The sequence below is a fragment of the Pseudophryne corroboree genome, chromosome 3, assembly GCF_028390025.1.
Source record: "Pseudophryne corroboree isolate aPseCor3 chromosome 3, aPseCor3.hap2, whole genome shotgun sequence".
In the NCBI taxonomy this organism is placed as follows: domain Eukaryota; kingdom Metazoa; phylum Chordata; class Amphibia; order Anura; family Myobatrachidae; genus Pseudophryne; species Pseudophryne corroboree.
Genome location: NC_086446.1, coordinates 98427477 through 98444644, shown reverse-complemented (window position 1 = coordinate 98444644; position 17168 = coordinate 98427477). Strand labels below are relative to the sequence as shown.

The following is a 17168-nucleotide window of genomic DNA, read 5'->3' as shown; positions in this document are numbered from 1 at the left end:
GTCACTAGAGCGTCCACAGCTATTGCCTGAGGGTCTCTCGACCTGGCGCAATATCTTTCTAGCTTTTTGTTGAGGCGGGACGCCATCATGTCCACCTGTGGCCGTTCCCAGCGATTTACAATCAGCTGAAAGACTTCTGGATGAAGTCCCGACTCTCCCGGGTGGAGGTCGTGCCTGCTGAGGAAGTCTGCTTCCCAGTTGTCCACTCCCGGAATGAACACTGCTGACAGTGCTAACACGTGATTTTCCGCCCATCGGAGAATCCTTGTGGCTTCTGCCATCGCCGTCCTGCTTCTCGTGCCGCCCTGTCGGTTTACATGGGCGACCGCCGTGATGTTGTCTGACTGGATCAGTACCGGCTGGTTTTGAAGCAGGGGTCTTGCCTGACTTAGGGCATTGTAGATGGCCCTTAGTTCCAGAATATTTATGTGTAGGGAAATCTCCTGGCTTGACCATAGCCCTTGGAAGTTTCTTCCCTGTGTGACTGCCCCCCAGCCTCGAAGGCTGGCATCCGTGGTCACCAGGACCCAGTCCTGTATGCCGAATCTGCGGCCCTCTAGAAGATGAGCACTCTGCAGCCACCACAGCAGAGACACCCTGGTCCATGGAGACAGGGTTATCAGCCGATGCATCTGAAGATGGGATCCGGACCACTTGTCCAACAGATCCCACTGAAAGATTCTTACATGGAACCTGCCGAATGGAATTGCTTCGTAGGAAGCTACCATTTTTCCCAGGACTCGCGTGCAGTGATGCACCGAGACCTGTTTTGGTTTCAGATCTCTGACTAGAGACGACAACTCCTTGGCTTTCTCCTCCGGGAGAAACACCCTTTTCTGGTCTGTGTCCAGAACCATCCCCAGAAACAGTAGACGTGTCGTAGGAACCAGCTGTGACTTTGGAATATTCAGAATCCAACCGTGCTGTTGTAGCACCTCCCGAGATAGTGCTACCCCGACCAACAACTGCTCCCTGGACCTCGCCTTTATAAGGAGATCGTCCAAGTATGGGATAAGTAAAACTCCCTTATTTCGAAGGAGTATCATCATTTCGGCCATTACCTTGGTAAATACCCTCGGTGCCGTGGACAGACCAAACGGCAACGTCTGGAATTGGTAATGACAGTCCTGTACCACAAATCTGAGGTACTCCTGGTGAGGAAGGTAAATGGGGACATGTAGGTAAGCATCCTTGATGTCCAGTGATACCATGTAATCCCCTTCCTCCAGGCTTGAAATAACCGCCCTGAGCGATTCCATCTTGAACTTGAACCTTTTTATATAGGTGTTCAAGGATTTCAAATTTAAAATGGGTCTCACCGAACCGTCCGGTTTCGGTACCACAAACATTGTGGAATAGTAACCCCTTCCTTGTTGAAGGAGGGGTACCTTGACTATCACCTGCTGCGAATACAGCTTGTGAATTGCCTCCAGCACTGCCTCCTTGTCCGGGGGAGCTGTTGGCAAGGCAGATTTGAGGAAACGGCGAGGGGGAGACGTCTCGAATTCCAGCTTGTACCCCTGAGATACTACTTGTAGAATCCAGGGATCCACCCGTGAGCGAGCCCACTGGTCGCTGAAGTTCTTGAGACGGGCCCCCACCGTACCTGGCTCCGCCTGTGGAGCCCCAGCGTCATGCGGTGGACTTAGTGGAAGCGGGGGAGGGCTTTTGTTCCTGGGAACTGGCTGCATGTTGCAGCTTTTTTCCTCTACCTCTGCCTCTGGGCAGAAAGGACGCGCCTTTAACCCGCTTGCCTTTCTGGGGCCGAAAGGACTGTACCTGATAATACGGTGCTTTCTTTGGCTGTGAGGGAAAATGGGGTAAAAATGCTGACTTCCCAGCTGTCGCTGTGGAAACGAGGTCCGAGAGACCATCCCCAAACAACTCCTCACCCTTGTAAGGCAAAACTTCCATGTGCCTTTTAGAATCTGCATCCCCTGTCCACTGCCGAGTCCATAAACCCCTCCTGGCAGAAATGGACATTGCACTTATTTTAGATGCCAGCCGGCAAATATCCCTCTGTGCATCTCTCATGTATAAGACTGCGTCTTTAATATGCTCTATGGTTAGCAATATAGTGTCCCTGTCTAAGGTATCAATATTTTCTGACAGGGAATCTGACCACGCAGCTGCAGCACTGCACATCCATGCTGAAGCAATAGCTGGTCTCAGTATAATACCTGAGTGTGTATAAACAGACTTCAGGATAGCCTCCTGCTTCCTATCAGCAGGCTCCTTTAGGGCGGCCGTGTCCGGAGACGGTAGTGCCACCTTCTTTGACAGGCGTGTGAGCGCTTTATCTACCCTAGGGGATGTCTCCCAACGTGACCTATCCTCTGGCGGGAAAGGGTATGCCATTAGTAACTTTTTAGAAATTACTAGTTTCTTATCGGGGGAAGCCCACGCTTCTTCACACACTTCATTTAATTCATCAGAAGGGGGAAAAACCACTGGTAGTTTTTTCTCCCCAAACATAATACCCTTTTTTGTGGTACCTGGGGTAATATCAGAAATGTGCAACACATTTTTCATTGCCGTAATCATGTAACGTGTGGCTCTATTGGAATGTACACTAGTCTCATCATCGTCGACACTGGAGTCAGTATCTGTGTCGACATCTGTGTCTGCCATCTGAGGAAGCGGGCGTTTTAGAGCCCCTGATGGCTTTTGAGACGTCTGGGCAGGCACGGGCTGAGAAGCCGGCTGTCCCACATCTGATATGTCGTCAAACCTTTTATGTAAGGAGTTGACACTGTCGCGTAATTCCTTCCACATATCCATCCACTCAGGTGTCGACCCCGCAGGGAGTGACATCCCATTTATCGGCACCTGCTCCGCCTCCACATAAGCCTCCTCATCAAACATGTCGACACAGCCGTACCGACACACCGCACACACACAGGGAATGCTCTGACTGAGGACAGGACCCCACAAAGCCCTTTGGGGAGACAGAGAGAGAGTATGCCAGCACACACCAGAGCGCTATATAAAACAGGGATACACACTACACAGTGATTTTACCCCTTATAGCTGCTTATATATCACAGATTGCGCCTAAATTTAGTGCCCCCCCTCTCTTTTTTACCCTATGTAGTCTGGAACTGCAGGGGAGAGCCTGGGGAGCGATCCTTCCAGCGGAGCTGTGAGGGAAAATGGCGCCAGTGTGCTGAGGGAGATAGCCCCGCCCCTTTTCCGGCGGGCTTCTCCCGCTTTTTTTATACAGTTATGGCAGGGGATTTTACACATATATAGTCTTAAAGGCTATATTATGTGTTAATTTGCCAAGTAGGGTACTTATATTGCAGCCCAGGGCGCCCCCCCCCCCCCCCAGCGCCCTGCACCCATCAGTGACCGGAGTATGTGGTGTGCCTGGGGAGCAATGGCGCACAGCTGCAGTGCTGTGCGCTACCTTAATGAAGACCGAAGTCTTCTGCCGCCGATTTCCAGGAACGTCTTCTTGCTTCTGGCTCTGGTAGGGGGACGGCGGCGCGGCTCCGGGACCGGACGACCGAGGCTGGGCCTGTGTTCGATCCCTCTGGAGCTAATGGTGTCCAGTAGCCTAGAAGCCCAAGCTAGCTGCAAGCAGGTAGGTTCGCTTCTCTCCCCTAGGTCCCTCGTAGCAGTGAGTCTGTTGCCAGCAGATCTCACTGAAAATAAAAAACCTAAATATTACTTTCTTTCTAAGAGCTCAGGAGAGCCCCTAGTGTGCATCCAGCTCGGCCGGGCACAAAATTCTGACTGAGGTCTGGAGGAGGGTCATAGAGGGAGGAGCCAGTGCACACCAGGTAGTCCTAAAGCTTTCTTTAGTTGTGCCCAGTCTCCTGCGGAGCCGCTATTCCCCATGGTCCTTACGGAGTTCCCAGCATCCACTTAGGACGTTGGAGAAATAGAAGTTCCTGTAATTATTACAGGAGAGTCCTCCTAGAGGCTAAAGGGAAATTAAAGCGTAAGTAACACCACATTTTGGAATTAATACATACAAGAAATAATTATTAAGCGGTATGTCCTCCTACTACTAAGCACCGGAGCGGAGAGTGACACCCCAGGCAGTAAAGAGGAACTGCATGGGTGGCGACAGGTGCGGGGTGCTAGAATGAACACTACTAGTAACTGCGCATGTTACGGTGGACGGGACAAAAAGAGAAGGGCTGTCAGGCGAGAGGGAAGAATAAAGTTAAAGGAGCAAAAGATGTGCTATAAGGGGAGAGGGAGGAACACTATGAATGGAGGAAGAGAAGAGTTTTAAAGGGAGATGCTGGATGGAAACAAAGGAGGAAGAGAAGAGCGGTCTGGGGACAGGGTTTCCAAAGGGGTGCCATCAATAATATATATCACTAAGATTATCTATCTATCTATCAAACAACATTTATGCTTCAATTTTTCCCCAAGTAGGGTATATAAAACAAATTTGTCCACTGCGAAAATAAAAGATTCTCGTTATCTCTATGAGTTTATGATTGAAAATACTTATGCGTATTTCATATAAGAGATACAAGAAAAAGAAACCGGCTTTTAAATTACCGGACTCCTTTTGAAATAATCAACTGTGCTGCGTGTTCTGCAGTGTTAGTTGACAAGTAGGTTCTGCTGGTCAATGAAAGGTATGTACCTTGATGGGACTACAGTACCCAGTATTCCCAGAGGGTCGCCCTTTCTGGTACTGACCGGGCCCAATGCTGCTTGGCTTCCAAGATCAGACGAGATCGGGCAGATCCAGCATGGTATGACTGTAGAAGGTATGGTAAACACCTCTCAGCATATAAGGATGGATGGTGTTAGAGGCAAATGTAATTCCGTAAAGAAAAAGATTGATTTGACAATCGCCAATTAGTATTGACCAATTAATGGCCCAAGGAGGACCAAGAAGTGGAAGGATTATTCACTGATGAAATCCTCAATGTTACAATTATGATGGAGAGCACATGCCGGAGTCGCCTCAAATAAATTAAATGAGGCAATTAAATTAATGGTATGACAATGGTTAAATGATTAGATGAAATACTAATAGAAAAACCAGTATGACATGGGTTAATTTGATGAAGTACTAATAATCAATCATGTGAAGTAACCTAAGCTGAATCTTATATCAGGATTAACAGGAGCTGTCTGGGCAGTACCTTGTTTCTCTGTGACACATTGTATAAAGAATTTCCACTAAATTGCTCGATATGAAGTGGATATTGCTTTGTGTAGTTACGTAACTACACCCCCAACACGCACTGCTCGGGCTGCAGAGGCAGCCAACTATTCATACATTTCGACGTACATTGTTGCAGAAAAGGTGTCTGGGCAGCTCTGTGTCCAAGTGAAAACAGATACAATTGTTTTGAACACACCGCATAAGTTGCAAAAAGCAGCTTCCTTTTAACACTGCAAGATGCAAATAGTTGTCACAGTAACATACTGCAAATAGATGTGTTTGTTTTGGAATCGACCACATAGGCTGCAAGGAGCAGCGAGATTCTATCACATGCTTATCTCATTAATTTGTCACAATAACAGATTACTAAGAAAAATACAGAAAATCGCAATTTGTCACAATAACCAAGTGCTGAGAAAGCTACAGAGAAAGTGACTCTAGTCGCAACCAAAAAATGCAGATTTGAAACCAGCAGAAGACAGTATAAGAACAGCTGGTGTTCTATTTGTAAATAACTTGCATAATTTGTCCAAATATTTGATCGGAATAATAACAGTTATAATCAAGAATAGTAAGGACAAAATTTTTCTTGTATCTCTTATATGAAATACGCATAAGTATTTTCAATCATAAACTCATAGAGATAACGAGAATCTTTTATTTTAGCAGTGGACATATGTCTAACAATAATACTCGCCTAGAATCTAGAGGGTGTGCAGACAAATTTCCTGTCACCTACTTTCAATAAGCGAGTGACATATTATTACTATATCGTCTTCTATATACTATTTAATACTTGTTTTAACCCACTTCGCTGTTTTACACAGCAATGTTTTTTTCACATAATTAATTAAACTTGGTCGTCTGAAGAATTAAATAAAAGTTACGTTTTAATGCTTTATATATATTCATTGTTTCACAATATTGTCATTAAATTCATATAAAAAGTGTGCCCCAGGGAGACATATCAACTAGCTCTTTTTTTGCCTCTTTGCAAAACCACCCCTAATAGCTCTTTCTGCTAAAAATGTCCGGGAGCACCACCAACCGTTGTTCTGCCCTAAAAGCCCTTTGAGGCGAAATTGGCAGCTCTATGTTGGTCTAAACATTAATTGGAATTTCCATTAGTACTATTATATACTTCTTATCAGGTAATGTACAATCTGTTCCAGTGCAGATCTCAAAAAAAACCCACCCAATATATATAAAACAAATGCAAGTGTCCCTATGAAATTGGATGCCAGAATTTGGAACTTTCTAACTCCCTTTTAGGCAGATTCAATCACAGTTATGGTAGGCTGATTCTGCTCTCACCTCCGTAGGCTGTGAATAGGATCAGCCTTCCATGACACAACGTCACACTCTCAATCCAGTCTTCTCACACCGCAGATATCACTAACTCACCCCTTCCCTCTCATCTACTCTCCTTTACCTCTGTCGTTCCTATGTCTCCTAATCCGCCTCCCAAGGCTACCCTCACCAAAGCAACCTTGGCACCTTAGACCCAGCCCTTTTCTCTTCCTCACTGAACTTATTGCTCTCCTCCCTCTTGCCTCCAAGATTATTCCTCTCCGCACATTCTCCAAGACAAACTTCTTTCCCCCATTCCACAGAAACTGCCCTTAGGTCACTAATGACCTTCTGAAAACAAAATCTAATTGTGATTTCTCTGTACTAATCCTGTTTGACCTGTCTGTGGCCTTTGATGCTGTGGCTCATCCTCTCCACTCTTTTGGTCTCTGTGACTGTCCTCTCTGACCTCCCACTGCTCCAGCCATATCATCTCTGGCTCTTCCTCTACCTCCGCCATGACATCCTCCCTACCTATCTGTGTTCTCCAAGGGATTGTTCTTGGTCCCCTTCTCTTCTCCCTTTGCAGCTTCACACTTGGAGACCTCATCAGTTCCTCCGATACCATGTCTACGCAGATGACACCCAATTTTAGCTACCCCTCCTTCTGTCTTTCTGCTATCTTTTCCTGGATGGCCCAGATTTTTCTCAAACTCTATGCATCCTAACATATCTACTGACCGCACCATCCTCTTGTCTGTAGATCAAGTCCACTGCATGGATGTCACCCTCAACGCCACCGACTTCATTCACCACATCCAGTTTACCTCAAACATGCCCCTTCCACCTCTGCAAAATCTCTAGAATCAGACCAATTCTCATGATGGATGCTAACAAAACTGTCATTTATGTACTTGTCATTTCCCACCTGGACTACTGCAACCTCCTCGCTTCTGGCCTTTCGATCACTCATCTATCCCCACTTCAGTCTATCCTTAATGCATCTTGCTCATCTCATTAACCTCTCCCACCATTCTGTGTCAGCCTCACTTCTTCCCAGACTCCCTATCCACCTCAGAGTACAGATCAGACTCCTCACACTCACATATAAAGCTCCCAATCAAACCTCTCCCCCTTACAGCTCCAACCTCATTTCTGGGGTTCAGTATGATACACCGGTGCCTTGAATCCCAGCGGTCAGAAGACTGATGCCGGGATCCCAAAGGTTGCAGAGCCGACGGGTTAGTTGGGGTTCCACCACTGACTAATGCATCACCTCAACTGTGATCACCTCCTCTCACTACCACATCAAAGATTTCTTCTGTGCTGCCCGCTGCCCTGGAACTCACCTCCTCTCCCAATCAGAATCTCTTTCAATCTTCACACCTTCAAAGGGACCCTTAAGATTCACCTCTTCATAAAAGCCAATCAGCTCTCCTCACAACTTATTGCTGTACCCCTCTATCCGCACTATCCCTCTCTTTCCCAGTTCACCCTCCTGCACTGCAGACAACTAGTGGTGATACATATAAATATATATCTAAGGATAATAATAAAATCTTTATAACATAATTAATTCTACATTCATTAAAGTTACCTCTTCAAGAATGAGGTTTCCTCTATTCATGACACAAACATATGGGAGTGCTTGGACGTCCTGAGTTCAAAATATATTATACAGCTTGTCACCCAACTACTTCTCTACACTACTCTGTTCTACGGATGGACAAACTGCATGTCTGGATTTAATACAGAGAAAAATAAGATTTTAAACCTACCGATAAATCTTTTTCTCCTAGTCCGTAGAGGATGCTGGGGACTCCGTAAGGACCATGGGGAATAGACGGGCTCCGCAGGAGACATGGGCACTAAAAAGAACTTTAGATATGGGTGTGCACTGGCCCCTCCCTCTATGCCCCTCCTCCAGACCTCAGTTAGAGAAACTGTGCCCAGAGGAGACGGACAGTACGAGGAAAGGATTTTTGTTAACCTAAGGGCAAGATTCATACCAGCCCACACCATCCACAACGTATAACATGGAATATACGAACCAGTTAACAGTATGAAACAAAACAGCATCAGCCAACGACTGATCCGAACTGTAACATAACCATTATGTAAGCAAAAACTATATACAAGTCTTGCAGAAGATAGTCCGCACTGGGACGGGCGCCCAGCATCCTCTACGGACTAGGAGAAAAAGATTTACCGATAGGTTTAAAATCTTATTTTCTCTTACGTCCTAGAGGATGCTGGGGACTCCGTAAGGACCATGGGGATTATACCAAAGCTCCAAAACGGGCGGGAGAGTGCAGATGACTCTGCAGCACCGAATGAGCAAACATGAAGTCCTCGTCAGCCAGGGTATCAAACTTGTAGAACTTTGCAAAGGTGTTTGAACCCGACCAAGTAGCAGCTCGGCACAGCTGTAATGCCAAGACACCTCGGGCAGCCGCCCAAGAAGAGCCCACCTTCCTAGTGGAATGGGCCTTTACAGAATTTGGTAACGACAATCCAGCCGTAGAATGAGCCTGCTGAATCGTGTTACAGATCCAGCGAGCAATAGTCTGCTTCGAAGCAGGAGCGCCAACCTTGTCGGCCGCGTACAGGACAAACAGTGCCTCTGTTTTCCTAACCCGAGCCGTTCTGGCCACATAAATTTTCAATGCCCTGACCACATCAAGGGACTCTGAATCCTCCCAGTCCCGCGTAGCCACAGGTACCACAATAGGCTGGTTCATATGAAAAGATGAAACCACCTTGGGCAAAAATTGAGGACGAGTCCGCAATTCCGCTCTATCCACATGGAAGGGGCTTTTGTGAGATAAAGCCGCCAACTCCGACACTCGCCTAGCCGATGCCAAGGCCAACAACATGACCACTTTCCAAGTGAGATACTTGAATTCCACCGTTTTAAGTGGTTCAAACCAGTGAGACTTAAGGAACCGCAACACCACGTTAGGGTCCCAGGGTGCCACTGGAGGCACAAAAGGAGGCTGGATATGCAGTACTCCCTTCACAAAAGTCTGTACTTCTGGGAGAGAAGCCAATTCCTTCTGAAAGAAAATGGATAGGGCCGAAATCTGAACCTTAATGGAGCCTAACTTTAGGCCCAAATTCACTCCAGTCTGTAGGAAGTAAAGGAAACGGCCCAGATGGAATTCTTCCGGAGGAGCATTCCTGGACTCACACCAAGATACATACTTCCGCCATATACGGTGATAATGTTTTGCTATCACGTCCTTCCTAGCCTTTATCAGAGTAGGAATGACCTCATCCGGAATGCCCTTTTCCGCTAGGATCCGGCGTTCAACCGCCATGCCGTCAAAAGCAGCCGCGGTAAGTCTTGGAACAGACAGGGCCCCTGTTGTAAAAAGTCCTTTCTGAGAGGAAGATGCCACAGATCTTCTGTGAGCATTTCCTGCAGATCCGGATACCAGGCCCTTCGCGGCCAATCTGGAACAATGAGAATTGTCCGTACTCCTCTACGTCTTATGATTCTCAATATCTTGGAGATGAGAGGAAGAGGAGGAAACACATAGACCGACTGGAACACCCACGGTGTCACCAGGGAGTCTACCGCCACCGCCTGAGGGTCCCTTGACCTGGCGCAATACCTCGGTAGTTTCTTGTTGAGGCGTGACGCCATCATGTCTATCTGAGGCAGTCCCCACTGACTTGCAATCTCTGCGAAGACTTCCTGATGAAGTCCCCACTCTCCTGGATGTAGATCGTGTCTGCTGAGGAAGTCTGCTTCCCAGTTGTCCACTCCCGGAATGAAGACTGCTGTCAGAACACTTACATGATTTTCCGCCCAGTGAAAAATCCTGGTGGCTTCTGCCATTGCCACTCTGCTATTTGTTCCGCCTTGGCGGTTTACATGAGCCACTGCGGTGATGTTGTCTGACTGAATCAGAACCGGTAGGTCGCGAAGCAACTGCTCCGCTTGACGAAGGGCATTGTATATGGCCCTCAACTCCAGGACGTTGATGTGAAGACAAGCCTCCTGGCTTGACCAGAGACCTTGGAAGTTTCTTCCCTGTGTGACTGCTCCCCAACCTCGGAGGCTCGCGTCCGTGGTTACCAGAACCCAATCCTGAATGCCGAACCTGCGACCCTCTAGAAGGTGAGCACTCTGCAACCACCACAGGAGAGATACCCTGGCCCTGGGGGACAGGGTGATCATCTGATGAATCTGTAGATGTGACCCGGACCACTTGTCCAGAAAGTCCCATTGGAAAGTCCTCGCATGGAACCTGCCAAATGGAATGGCCTCGTAAGACGCTACCATCTTCCCCAGAACTCGAGTGCAGTGATGCACCGACACCCTTTTTGGCTTCAATAGGTCCCTGACCAAATTCATGAGTTCTTGGGCCTTATCCATCGGAAGATAAACCCTTTTCTGGTCTGTATCCAGAATCATGCCTAAGAAAGGCAAACGAGTCGTGGGAACCAACTGTGACTTCGGGATATTGAGAATCCAGCCGTGCTGTTGCGCAGGAGCACCATCATTTCCGCCATTACCTTGGTGAAAATCCTCGGGGCCGTGGAAAGCCCAAACGGCAACGTCTGAAATTGGTAATGACAATCCTGTACAGCAAATCTCAGGAACGTCTGATGAGATGGATATATGGGAACATGAAGGTATGCATCCTTTATGTCCAGGGACACCATATAATCCCCCCCTTCCAGGCTGGCGATGACCGCTCTGAGCGATTCCATCTTGAACTTGAACCTTTTTAAGTAAAGGTTTAAGGATTTTAAATTTAAAATGGGTCTGACCGAAACGTCCGGTTTCGGGACTACAAACAGGGTTGAGTAATACCCCATCCCCTGCTCAAGCAGGGGAACTTTGCCCACCACTTGTTGAAGACACAATTTTTGAATTGCATTTAAAACTATCTCCCTCTCTGGGGGAGTAGCCGGTAGGACCGATTTGAAAAATCGGCGAGGAGGCACCTCTTCGAATTCCAGCTTGTAACCCTGGGAAACAATTTCTATTGCCCAGGGATCCACCTGTGAGTGAACCCAGACGTGGCTGAAAAGTCGAAGATGTGCCCCCACTGGGGCGGACTCCCTCAGCGGAGCCCCAGCGTCATGCGGTGGATTTTGTAGAGGCCGGGGAGGACTTCTGCTCCTGGGAACTAGCTGTGGTTGGCAGCTTTTTCCCCCTGCCCTTACCTCTGGCATGAAAGGAAGATCCCCGTACTCTCTTGGGTTTATGCGACCGAAAGGACTGCATCTGATAATGTGGCGTTTTCTTAGGCTGTGAGGAAACATAAGGCAAAAAAGTTGATTTACCTGCCGTAGCTGTGGAAACTAGGTCCGTGAGACCTTCCCCAAACAATTCCTCACTCTTGTAAGGTAAAAATAAGAATTTACTCACCGGTAATTCTATTTCTCGTAGTCCGTAGTGGATGCTGGGAACTCCGTAAGGACCATGGGGAATAGACGGGCTCCGCAGGAGACTGGGCACTCTAAAAGAAAGATTAGGTACTATCTGGTGTGCACTGGCTCCTCCCTCTATGCCCCTCATCCAGACCTCAGTTAGGGAAACTGTGCCCGGAAGAGCTGACACAACAAGGAAAGGATTTGGAATCCAGGGTAAGACCCATACCAGCCACACCAATCACACTGTACAACTTGTGATAACCATACCCAGTTAACAGTATGAACAACAACTGAGCCTCATTTAACGGATGGCTCATAACAATAACCCTTTAGTTAAGCAATAACTATATACATGTATTGCAGAGAGTCCGCACTTGGGACGGGCGCCCAGCATCCACTACGGACTACGAGAAATAGAATTACCGGTGAGTAAATTCTTATTTTCTCTGACGTCCTAGTGTATGCTGGGAACTCCGTAAGGACCATGGGGATTATACCAAAGCTCCCAAACGGGCGGGAGAGTGCGGATGACTCTGCAGCACCGCATGAGCAAACTCAAGGTCCTCCTCAGCCAGGGTATCAAACTTGTAGAACTTAGCAAACTTGTTTGACCCCGACCAAGTAGCAGCTCGGCAAAGCTGTAAAGCCGAGACCCCTCGGGCAGCCGCCCAAGAAGAGCCCACCTTCCTTGTGGAATGGGCTTTCACCATTTTGGATGCGGCAATCCAGCCGCAGAGTGAACCAGCTGAATCGTGCTATAGATCCAGCGAGCAATAGTCTGCTTCGAAGCAGGAGCGCCAACCTTGTTGGCTGCATACAGAATAAACAGTGAGTCAGACTTTCTGACTCCCGCCGTTCCGGAAACATAAATTTTCAAAGCCCGGACTACGTCCAGCAACTTTGAATCCTCCAAGTCCCTAGTAGCCGCAGGCACCACAATAGGCTGGTTCAAATGAAACGATGATACCACCCTAGGGAGAAATTGGGGACGAGTCCTCAATTCTGCCCTGTCCATATGGAAGATCAGATAAGGGCTTTTACATGACAAAACCGCCAATTCTGACACACGCCTAGCCGAAGCGAAGGCCAATAGCATGACCACTTTCCACGTGAGATATTTTAGCTCCACGGTCTTAAGTGGCTCAAACCAGTGGGATTTCAGGAAATCCAACACAACGTTAAGATCCCAAGGTGCCACCGGTGGCCCAAAAGGAGGCTGAATATGCAGCACCCCCGGAACAACGTCTGAACTTCAGGCAGTGAAGCCAGTTCTTTTTGAGAGAAAATGGATAGGGCCGAAATCTTGACCTTTATGGATCCTAATTTTAGGCCCATAGTCACTCCTGACTGTAGGAAGTGCAGGAATCGACCCCGCTGGAATTCCTCTGTAGGGCCTTCCCGGCCTCACACCAAGCAACCTATTTTCGCTATATGCAGTGAAAAAGTCTTGCTGTCACGTCTTTCCTAGCCTTTATCAGCGTAGGAATAACTGCATCCGGAATGCCCTTTTCCGCTATGATCCGGCGTTCAACCGCCATGCCGTCAAATGCAGCCGCGGTAAGTCTTGGAACAGACAGGGCCCCTGTTGCAACATGTCCTGTCTGAGAGGCAGAAGCCCTGAGTCCTCTGAGAGCATTTCTTGCAGCTCCGGGTACCGAGTCCTTCTTGGCCAATTCGGAGCAAAGAATATTGTTCTCACTCCTCCTTTTATTACAATTCTCAGCCCTTGGGTATGAGAGGAAGAGGAGGGAATACATAGAACGACTGGAACACCCACGGTGTTACTAGTGCGACCACAGCTATCACCTGAGGGTCCCTTGACCCGGCGTAAAACCTTTTTTAGCTTTTTATTGAGGTGGGACGCCATCTAGTCCACCTGAGGCAGTTCCCATCAATTTGCAAACTGCGTGAAGACTTCCTGATGAAGTCCCCACTTTCCCGGGTGGAGGTCGTGCCTGCTGAGGAAGTCTGTTCCCAGTTGTCCACTCCCGGAATGAACACTGCTGACAGTGCGCTTACTTGATTCTCCGCCCAGCGAAGAATTCTGGTGGCTTCTACCCTCGCCACCCTGCTCCTTGTGCTGCCTTGACGGTTTACATGAACCCCTGCGGTCTGACTGGATCAGAACCGGTTGGTCGCGAAGCAGGATCTCCGCTTGACTTAGGGCGTTGTATATGGCCCTTAGTTCCAGGATATTGATGTGGAGGCAAGTCTGTTGACTTGACCACAGACCTTGGAAATTTCTTCCCTGTGTAACTGCCCCCCACCCTCGGAGGCTTGCATCCGTGGTCACCAAGATCCAGTCCTGAATGCCGAATCTGCGGCCCTCGAGAAGGTGAGCACTCTGCAGCCACCACAGGAGAGACACCCTGGCTCTGGGGGATAGGGTGATTAACCGATGCATCTGAAGAGGTGATCCGGACCACTTGTCCAGTAAGTCCCATTGGAAGGTCCTCGCATGGAACCTGCCTAAGGGGATGGCCTCGTATGATGCCACCATCCTTCCCAGGACTCGAGTGCAGTGATGCACTGACACCTGTTTTGGTTTTAATAGATTCCTGACCAGTGTCATGAGCTCCTGAGCTCTCTCTATCAGGAGATAAACCCTTTACTGGTCTGTGTCTAGGATCGTACCTAGGAGAGGCAGATGAGCTGTAGGAACCAACTGCGACTTTGGAATATATAGAATCCAGCCGTGTTGCCGTTACACTTCCAGAGAAAGTGATACGCTGTTCAGCAACTGCTCTCTTGATCTCGCTTGTATGAGGAGATCGTCCAAGTACGTGATAATAGTGACACCTTGCTTACGCAGGAGCACAATCATATCCGCCATTACCTTGGTTATGACAATCCCGTACCGCATTTCTGAGGTACGCCTAATGAGGTGGATAAATGGGGACATGAAGGTATGCATCCCTTATGACCCGATTCACGATAAAGTCTCCCTCTTTTTAGGCTTGCCCTGACCGCTCTTAGCGATTCCATCTTGAACTTGAACCTTCTCAGGTATATGTTCAGGGATTTTTAATTTAATATGGGTCTGACCGAACCGTCTGGTTTCGGGATTACAACATGGTCGAATAATAACACCCTCTTGTTGAAGGAGGGGACCCTTGACCACCACCTGTTAAAGATACAATTTGTGAATTGCAGTTAACACTGGCTCCCTCTCTTGGGGGGAAGCCCGCAGGGCCGTCGGTGAGGGGGCATCTTCTCACAGTCCAGCTTGTATCCCTGAGACACAATATCTATTGCCCAGGGACCTAACAGGGAGTGAACCCACTTGTGGCTGAACTTACGAAGGCGTGTCCCCACCGGGCCTAGCTCTGCCTGTGGAGCCCCAGCGGCATAGGTGGATTTTTGTAGGGGCCGGGGAGGACTTCTGTTCCTGGGAACTAGCTGTGTTGATCCCGGCTCTGACAAGAAAGGACGCACCTCAGACTTTCTTGTTACTTTATTCGAAAGGCTGCATTTAATAATGTCGTGCTGTGCAGGAATATAAGGCAAACTAGCAGAATTACCAGCTATAGCTGTGGAGACCAGGCCCGAGAACCCTTCTCCACACAATCCTCAGCCTTCCATATGCCTCTTAAGTCGGCATCATCTGTCCAATGCATATTCTACAGGACACGTCAAGCAGAGATCGACATAGCTTTGACTCTAGGACCCAGTATACTCATGTCTCTTTGGGCATGCTTTATAGCTATATATCTATCACTTAAGACAGCATCTTTAATATATTTACTAGGGTCTCAATCTCTGCTGATAAGGTACCTGTCCACGCTGCCACAGCGCTATAAACCCATGCCGACACAATCGCCGGTCTGGGTAGCACACTAGAATGTGCACGCTATCTGCAGGATCCCTGAGAATAGCAAGTGCTACCGTCTGTGCAACAGGACACCCTAGGGGAAGATTCTCAACACATCCTGGCCCTAGTGGGGAAAGGATACAGCCTGAGAATTCTCTTGTGGGAAGCTGCCGTCTCTTGTCTGGAGATTCCCGCTCTTTTTCCTCATGAGAGGAGGGAAATTTACCTCAGCATTCTTCCCCTTAAACATGTGTACTCTCGTGTCAGGGACAGATGAGTCATCAGTGATATGCAAATCATCTTTTATTTCAATAATCATATATTGAATACCTTCTAGCCATCTTGGCTGTAACTTTGCATTATCGTAGTCGACAGTGGAGTTAAACTCCGTGTCGATACCAGTGTTTGTTATTTTGGATAGTGAGCATTGTAAGACTCTGAAGGTCTCTGTGACATAGGGACAGACATGGGTAGATTTCCTGTCTGTTCCCTAATCATTTGTGCAATAAATTCACCTTAGCACTTACACATATCCAAACAGCTGTCGGCGTTGTCGACGGAGACACCCTCTCACACACATATCCGCTCTATCACCTCCTTAGAGGATCCTTTTACCTTAGACATGTCGACACACGCGTACCGACACACCACACACACAGGGGATGCTCTATTTGAGGACAGTTCCCCCACAAGGCCCTTTGGAGAGACAGAGAGAGAGTATGCCAGCACACACCCCAGCGCTATATAACCCAGGGATTACACTACAACTCAGTGTTTACCCAGTAGCTGCTGTATATACAATTTTTGCGCCTAAATTTATGTGCCCCCCCCCTCTCTTTTCACCCTTTGTGTACTAGGATACTGCAGGGGAGAGCCTGGGGAGCTTCCTTCCAGCGCAGCTGTGAAGAGAAAATGGCGCTGGTGTGCTGAGGAAGAAGGCCCCGCCCCCTCAGCGGCGTGCTTCTGTCCAGTTTCTGACTAAAAATGGCGGGGGTTTTACACATATACAGTCACAGACTGTATTATGTGTATTTTTATGCCAAAGGTATTTTTATTGCTGCCCAGGGGCCCCCCCCCAGCGCCCTGCACCCTACAGTGACCGGAGTGTGTGGTGTGCTGTGGGAGCAATGGCGCACAGCTGCGGTGCTGTGCGCTACCTTAATGAAGACAGGAGTCTTCTGCCGCCGTTTTCATCGCTTCTCTTCTGTCTTCTGGCTCTGCAAGGGGGACGACGGCGCGGGTCCGGGAAATCGAGGTCAGGCCCTGTGTTCGAACCCTCTGGAGCTAATGGTGTCCAGTAGCCTAAGAAGCACAAGCTAGCTGCAAGCAGGTAGGTTTGCTTCTCTCCCCTCAGTCCCACGTAGCAGCGAGTCTGTTGCCAGCAGATCTCACTGAAAATAAAAAACCTAACAAATACTTTATTTCTAGCAAGCTCAGGAGAGCCCACTAGGAGCACCCAGCTCTGGCCGGGCACAGATTCTAACTGAGGTCTGGAGGAGGGGCATAGAGGGAGGAGCCAGTGCACACCAGATAGTA

General features: G+C 48.3%; 1 protein-coding gene and 1 pseudogene across 1 annotated transcript in view; both read right to left on the bottom strand.

The window, feature by feature from the left end:
* Positions 1-17168, bottom strand: part of LOC135057207 (oocyte zinc finger protein XlCOF7.1-like) — a 160071-nt gene that overhangs the window by 42255 nt on the left and 100648 nt on the right. The gene's annotated exons all lie outside the window — the stretch shown is intronic.
* Positions 4617-4735, bottom strand: LOC134894888 (5S ribosomal RNA; annotated as a pseudogene).